The sequence below is a fragment of the Coregonus clupeaformis genome, chromosome 17 (assembly GCF_020615455.1).
Source record: "Coregonus clupeaformis isolate EN_2021a chromosome 17, ASM2061545v1, whole genome shotgun sequence".
Classification (NCBI taxonomy): Eukaryota; Metazoa; Chordata; class Actinopteri; order Salmoniformes; family Salmonidae; genus Coregonus; species Coregonus clupeaformis.
In genome coordinates this window covers 11,898,181-11,906,879 of record NC_059208.1, presented here as the reverse complement: position 1 = coordinate 11,906,879, position 8,699 = coordinate 11,898,181, and positions in this window count along the sequence as shown.

Sequence of the window (8,699 nt, the reverse complement as noted above, 5' to 3'; positions counted from 1 at the left end):
TGTAAGCATACTGTGTCCATAATAAGTATATAGGTTGTATGTTGGGAGCTTTTGGGAAAGAGCACAGTTAGAAAGATATGGCATTTAGAAGCAAACCGGATGGACATCATGAAAATGATCGGAGAGGTTGAGAGTAGAAGAAGTTCAGGAGCAAAAAAAAAAATATATATATATATATATATATAGAATTATTGTAAAATTAACTCTGTCCATAAGGTGTAGATAGTAAGTATAGACCGGAAGTAGAGGCCTGGGCGTTGTTGTTCACTAATTTACTCCAAGTAGGGAAAGGATGGTGGGGTTGAAAAGTAATAAAGGGGAATATATATATAAAAAATAAAAATAAACATGGGGGATTGGAAGTGATGCAGACAATTACATTGATAGAAGATACAATCTATCTGCAATATTAAGCTGATCCATTCCCCCCGAAAAAAATAAATAAAAAATAAAAAAATAATAATAATAATACAAAAAAATAAATAAATAAAAAGTCTGGTTCATCCTTGGGAGTAATTGCCAAACGCCTGAAGGTACCACGTTCATCTGTACAAACAATAGTATGCAAGTATAAACACCATGGGACCACGTGGCTGTCATACCGCTCAGGAAGGTGATGAGTTCTGTCTCCTAGAGATTAACGTACTTTGGTGCGAAAAGTGCAAATCAATCCCAGAACAACAGCAAAGGACCTTGTGAAGATGCTGGAGGAAACAGGTACAAAAGTATCTATATCCACAGTAAAACGAGTCCTATATCGACATAACCTGAAAGGCCGCTCAGCAAGGAAGAAGCCACTGCTCCAAAACCGCCATAAAAAAGCCAGACTATGGTGAAACAAAAATAGAACTGTTTGGCCATAATGACCATCGTTATGTTTGGAGGAAAAGGGGGGTCGGCTTGCAAGCCGAAGAACACCATCCCAATCGTGAAGCACGGGGGTGGCAGCATCATGCTGTGGGGGTGCTTTGCTGCAGGAGGGACTGGTGCACTTCACAAAATAGATGGCATCATGAGGAAGGAAAACTATGTGGATATATTGAAGCAACATCTAAAGATATCAGTCAGGAAGTTAAAGCTTGGTCGCAAATGGGTCTTCCAAATGGACAATGACAACAAAGTCAAGGTATTGGAGTGGCCAAGCTTTAAGTATAGAAAATGTGTGGGCAGAACTGAAAAAGCGTGTGCGAGCAAGGAGGCCTACAAACCTGACTCAGTTACACCAGCTCTGTCAGGAGGAATGGCAATTCATGTCGATACCTAGGTTTCCATCATTTTGTTGAAAGATTTTCAAGTAAATATTCTAATATTCTCACACATAAAATATGCAGATTTTACCAGCAGCGGTCTGTTTCCATCAAACTGGCTTCTTGCAAATATAAAGCACTTTGTCTAATAACTTTTAATTTACTGAATACCATTTTTGACACCCTACTTGATGATTTTGGCACAAAAAGTCTGCGATAAACAGCAAATGTGCACACTCTGGTCTTGGCATGTGCACTCTAGCCAACAGCTCGCAGATATAGCACAGAGGGTAGAGGCCTAAGCTTTATGATATGGATAAGAGCAAGAGCGTTTTCATTTGTCAATTGAATGCCAAGCACTGATCATCATGTCACCAGCATAAATGAGGAACCTCGATATTTATTGGAAATGAGCATCAAGCTCATCATCACTGTGCACTTTCACCACCCTATGAAGTTCACTATTTAATCTGTAGCCGAATAAACTATGCAGTGTGGATGCTTTTCCAAGTCGTACTTGGAGGACCACACAACAAAGCATCGCATGACTGCAAGTTTACTGCGACATTGTGGTTATTCTATCCCCAAAAAATGTGCATCAAAGCGTTTCCACTGCATTTGTAGCATGATCTATTTCACAGACATACAGTGGGGAAAAAAAGTATTTAGTCAGCCACCAATTGTGCAAGTTCTCCCACTTAAAAAGATGAGAGAGGACTGTAATTTTCATCATAGGTACACGTCAACTATGACAGACAAAATGAGATTTTTTTTCTCCAGAAAATCACATTGTAGGATTTTTTATGAATTTATTTGCAAATTATGGTGGAAAATAAGTATTTGGTCAACAACAAAAGTTTCTCAATACTTTGTTATATACCCTTTGTTGGCAATGACACAGGACAAACGTTTTCTGTAAGTCTTCACAAGGTTTTCATACACTGTTGCTGGTATTTTGGCCCATTCCTCCATGCAGATCTCCTCTAGAGCAGTGATGTTTTGGGGCTGTCGCTGGGCAACACAGACTTTCAACTCCCTCCAAAGATTTTCTATGGGGTTGAGATGTGGAGACTGGCTAGGCCACTCCAGGACCTTGAAATGCTTCTTACGAAGCCACTCCTTCATTGCCCGGGCAGTGTGTTTGGGATCATTGTCATGCTGAAAGACCCAGCCACGTTTCATCTTCAATGCCCTTGCTGATGGAAGGAGGTTTTCACTCAAAATCTCACGATACATGGCCCCATTCATTCTTTCCTTTACACGGATCAGTCGTCCTGGTCCCTTTGCAGAAAAACAGCCCCAAAGCATGATGTTTCCACCCCCATGCTTCACAGTAGGTATGGTGTTCTTTGGATGCAACTCAGCATTCTTTGTCCTCCAAACACGACGAGTTGAGTTTTTACCAAAAGTTCTATTTTGGTTTCATCTGACCATATGACACTCTCCCAATCCTCTTCTGGATCATCCAAATGCACTCTAGCAAACTTCAGATGTGCCTGGGCATGTACTGGCTTAAGCAGGGGGACACGTCTGGCACTGCAGGATTTGAGTCCCTGGCGGCGTAGTGTGTTACTGATGGTAGGCTTTGTTACTTTGGTCCCAGCTCTCTGCAGGTCATTCACTAGGTCCCCCCCGTGTGGTTCTGGGATTTTTGCTCACCGTTCTTGTGATCATTTTGACCCCACAGGGTGAGATCTTGCATGGAGCCCCAGATCGAGGGAGATTATCAGTGGTCTTGTATGTCTTCCATTTCCTAATAATTGCTCCCACAGTTGATTTCTTCAAACCAAGCTGCTTACCTATTGCAGATTCAGTCTTCCCAGCCTGGTGCAGGTCTACAATTTTGTTTCTGGTGTCCTTTGACAGCTCTTTGGTCTTGGCCATAGTGGAGTTTGGAGTGTGACTGTTTGAGGTTGTGGACAGGTGTCTTTTATACTGATAACAAGTTCAAACAGGTGCCATTAATATAGGTAACGAGTGGAGGACAGAGGAGCCTCTTAAAGAAGAAGTTACAGGTCTGTGAGAGCCAGAAATCTTGCTTGTTTGTAGGTGACCAAATACTTATTTTCCACCATAATTTGCAAATAAATTCATAAAAAATCCTACAATGTGATTTTCTGGATTTTTTTTTCTCAATTTGTCTGTCATAGTTGACGTGTACCTATGATGGAAATTACAGGCCTCTCTCATCTTATTAAGTGGAAGAATTTGCACAATTGGTGGCTGACCAAATACTTTTTTTCCCCACTGTACATTTTTGGAAAGTTAACCGAAAATGTAACTGTTTTCATCAGGATTGTTTTTTTTTATCCGACATGTTTTTATCCGACATTTTACTCACATAAAAATGGCTGGATGGGAAACATTGTTTAAAAAATATTTTCTCTCATTCTGCAGTTTGTAAACTTTGAAACAAAACAAACTGTACAATTGGGTGCTTTCAAAAAATAACCTGAAGGCCTACTGCAGCACAGGTGAAAACATTTGCTTTGAAAGTGAATGTAACTGCACTGTCCATCAGGAGCATATTAAGAACACATATTCATTACATGGGTTATTGTTAGATGAATACTGATTAACTTGGCGTCCTCCTGCGAGAGTTTGTCACATTATTAATGTACCTGTGCTGCTGCACAGGCATTTAGAAAAGTTTTGAATGCATGCATCTTTATGCCTATTATTGATATCTAGATTTAGTGAACATCACAACAATCATCACTTGATGAAAAGGTACAGAAACAGCAACCTCAGGGTCTCCAGTTTACAGTGTGGAATAGCAACCTCAGGGTCTCCAGTTTACAATGTGGAATAGCAACCTCAGGGTCTCCAGTTTACAATGTGGAATAGCAACCTCAGGGTCTCCAGTTTACAGTGTGGAATAGCAACCTCAGGGTCTCCAGTTTACAATGTGGAATAGCAACCTCAGGGTCTTCAGTTTACAATGTGGAATAGCAACCTCAGGGTCTCCAGTTTACAGTGTGGAATAGCAACCTCAGGGTCTCCAGTTTACAATGTGGAATAGCAACCTCAGGGTCTTCAGTTTACAGTGTGGAATAGCAACCTCAGGGTCTCCAGTTTACAGTGTGGAATAGCAACCTCAGGGTCTCCAGTTTACAGTGTGGAATAGCAACCTCAGGGTCTTCAGTTTACAGTGTGGAATAGCAACCTCAGGGTCTTCAGTTTACAGTGTGGAATAGCAACCTCAGGGTCTTCACTTTACAATGTGGAATAGCAACCTCAGGGTCTCCAGTTTACAATGTGGAATAGCAACCTCAGGGTCTCCAGTTTACAGTGTGGAATAGCAACCTCAGGGTCTTCAGTTTACAGTGTGGAATAGCAACCTCAGGGTCTCCAGTTTACAGTGTGGAATAGCAACCTCAGGGTCTTCAGTTTACAATGTGGAATAGCAACCTCAGGGTCTCCAGTTTACAATGTGGAATAGCAACCTCAGGGTCTTCAGTTTACAATGTGGAATAGCAACCTCAGGGTCTCCAGTTTACAGTGTGGAATAGCAACCTCAGGGTCTTCAGTTTACAATGTGGAATAGCAACCTCAGGGTCTCCAGTTTACAATGTGGAATAGCAACCTCAGGGTCTCCAGTTTACAGTGTGGAATAGCAACCTCAGGGTCTTCAGTTTACAATGTGGAATAGCAACCTCAGGGTCTCCAGTTTACAGTGTGGAATAGCAACCTCAGGGTCTTCAGTTTACAGTGTGGACTCCCCAGTCCAGCAGAGAGCAGCTTCACTCCTGAATCCCGCAGGTCGTTGTCACTCAAGGTCCAGTTCTCTTAGGTGTGAGGAGTTTGAGTTGAGAACTGAGACAAGCGCTACACAGCATCTCTGTGAGGCTACACCTATAAGAAATATAAATAGGCCAAGCTTATCATTAACATGTCATTTATATTAACAACATGTAATTGTATACCTTTAGTAATACAAATGAATGGTTTCTTCTGTTCTTTGTCATATGTCTATTTTACGTATCGATGAACTTACAGAGCTGTTCTTGAGACATTCACTACTGGCAGCAGCCTCAGAAGACTCTCCTCTGATCTGGAGTATTTCTTCAGATCGAACACATCCAGCTCCTTCTTTGAAGTCAGTAACACAAAGACCAGAGCTGAACACTGTGCAGGGGAGAGTTCTGAGAGACTTCCTGACCTCCACTAGAGAATGGTCATTCAGCTCATTCAGTTAGTGTAACAGATTGACGCACCTCTCTGGATAGTGATTCTCCCTGATCTTTTTCTTGATGTACTTGACTGTTACCTCATTTCTCTGTGACTTGTTTCCTGTTTGTGTCAGTAGCCCTCATAGAAGAGTCTTATTGGACTCCAGAGAGAGGCCCAGAAGGAAGCGGAGGAACAGGGTCAGGTGTCCATTCTCACTCTGTAAGGCCTTGTGCACTGCACACTTGTGGAGGTTGGTTGTAGGATTTTCATTGAACATCTTCAGAATTTTTTGTGAGGTTGGTTTATTTTTTGTCATCAGATTAACATCGCTGTTGTTAAATGAGAGAAACACATACAGAGCGGCAAGGAAGTCCTGAATGGTCAGATGCACAAAGCAGTACACCTTTTCCTAGTACAGCCCACACTCATCTCTGAAGATCTGAGTGCACAATCCTGAGTATAGTGATGCTTCACTGATGTCGATATCACACTTAGTCAGGTCTTCCTTATAGAAAACCAGATTGCCTTTTTCAAGCTGTTCAAAAGCCAGTTTTCCCAGTGCCAGAATGCTCTCTTTATTCCAGCGTAGATCAGTCTCACCTTCCCTTTGATACTTCACATTTGTCTATTTGGACTGACATTCTTGGGTATCTTTTCTATCTTATCTGTATTGAACATGTGCTCAATGACTGTAGCAGAAATCCAACACAGCACTGGTATGTGGCTTCAGGAATGTGACCGTAAAAGTGAAAAAGAAAAAATGTACTGATTGAAAGTATGAGGGGATATCAGTGAACAAATGCCGCGGTCAAGGCTACGATGGTGCCAGTGCAATGAGTGGAGCTTACTCAGGTGTTCAAAAGCGCATGTCAGACCGAGAGCCTAATGCTTATTAGGTAGTTCTTTATGAGTTTTAGTTTAGAAAACGATCTCTCCGCAGAAGCAACAGTTACAGGATGGTAAAACCAGCTTGATTGCCATAGCAACATCAGGGAAACTGGGCAGAAGGGAGTTGTGCTTCAAATATTCTCCTTAATTGCCGGCCTCAACATGTTACGGAATGAGATTAACTGTTGTTACGGATACAGGTATCCTGTATGTGTTTTTGTGTTTTTCCTCTCCTCCTGCCCTATTCACAGGTGTCCTTTGTGTTCCTGATTGGAGGTCGTTGGTGTGTCCCACCTGTCAGTCATCAGTTAATCTGCTGATTGCTGAGGTGGACCAATCAGTGGACATTTCTCCTGATTGCACCACCTGTTTCTGTTTTCTTACCCAATCATATCACACATCCCCTTGTGTTAAAAGCTAGTCAGTTGTGTTTGCTGACAGACTCTTTTTGTTTGTGAGTATGTATACGGTGGTGTCTTGTTTTTGTGTACTCAATCGTTAACTGTTTAGTCTGTATGGTACCTATATTGTTTGTTTGTTCCTGGGAAAAGGGGGATTTAGCAAGTCGCCCTTGGGCATACACTACCCGTAGGAAAACCTTGTCTAAACACACTAGTTAGACCTGAGTGGACCACCCACTGTATTTTTGTATGGTTAGCAGTAAGCTTAGTAGTTCTTGAGGCAGGCAAGATCAGTTTAGGGGTTTTTGACTTTAATGTTTCATTCCTTGGGTCCAACTCAGCCCCTTTTCCCCAAACCATTTACCGTGTGTTTTATAATAAACATTTTGTGTTTGACGGTAGCATTTGGTTGTTGGCGTATTTTGTTCTCACTGTTCCTTGGCAATAGCCTAATTTGCATGAGTTATGTTACGGGCCTCTTTTCCATCCACCCTAGACTTTTAAAGCCACAGGGTTCGTAACAACTGTATAGGAAGCTCTAGGGGCAGGTCGTCTGGATACTGGACAGCCAATAAATTGGCAGATGCAAAGAGATTATCATCTTTAGGGACTGTACGTTATTTATAATGAGGGAAACCTGGAGAAAATTGACCTTTTTAAATGAAAATGGATAGCCCTTCCTTCAGTAAAATATATTTATACACGACCCTCCCTGAACGCTTGAAAAAAATAATAAAAAATTACACTCCCCAATACCCAAAATAATAATTGAGGACATGCCTACCCTCACTCGTAGGACAGACCAGAGCCTACAGTATATACAGTTTTAGTGTTCTTCGTTTTGTAAGCATTACATGGCAAAGTGGCCTGAAGGTTGTAGATTTGCAGACCACCGCAGACAAGGGTAGGGGTAATAAAAGCACTGTATGAATCTATCATTTTATTCATGTCATTGTGCTTAGTCATGGAACACATGATCATCTTATGTATGAGGAAATTCAACACGATCTATTCTATAGTTCTGTGTAGTGCAAAAATACTCACCTAAAATCCTTTTACTCTCATAACTAGGTGGTTATATCTCATGGAAACACTTTCATCATGCTAATACACATCTATTTCGGACTCCTTCTGCTACTATCAAACTTTAGCAACAGACCTTTACAGTTGTTGCGACAGTACTTCCATAATGCTTTATTTTACTGGTCTAATTTAGCTGTTACTGGCTAGTATACTAGATAATATATACAGTGCCTTGCAAAAGTATTCATCCCCCTTGGCATTTTTCCTATTTATTTGCATTACAACCTGTAATTTAAATGGATTTTTATTTGGTTTTCATGTAATGGACATACACAAAAATAACTTGTTTCAAAAAATTCAAAAAAATAAATAACAAAAGTGGTGCGTGCATATGTATTCACCGCCTTTGCTATGAAGCCCCTAAATAAGATCTGGTGCAACCAATTACCTTCAGAAGTCACATAATTAGTTAAATAAAGTCCACCTGTGTGCAATCTAAGTGTCACATGATCTGTCACATGATCTCAGTATATATACACCTGTTCTGAAAGGCCCCAGAGTCTGCAACACCACTAAGCAAGGGGCACCACCAAGCAAGCGGCACCATGAAGACCAAGGAGCTCTCCAAACAGGTCAGGGACAAAGTTGTGGAGAAGTACAGATCAGGGTTGGGTCATAAAAAAATATCTGAATCTTTGAACATCACATGGAGCACCATTAAATCCATTATCAAAAAATAGAATGAATATGGCACCACAACAAACCTGCCAAGAGAGGGTCGCCCACCAAAACTCACAGACCAAGCAAGGAGGGCATTAATCAGAGAGACAACAAAGAGACCAAAGATAACCCTGAAGGCGCTGCAAAGCTCCACAGCGGAGATTGGAGTATCTGTCCATAGGACCACTTTAAGCCGTACACTCCACATAGCTTGGCTTTACGGAAGAGTGGCCAGAAAAAAGCCATT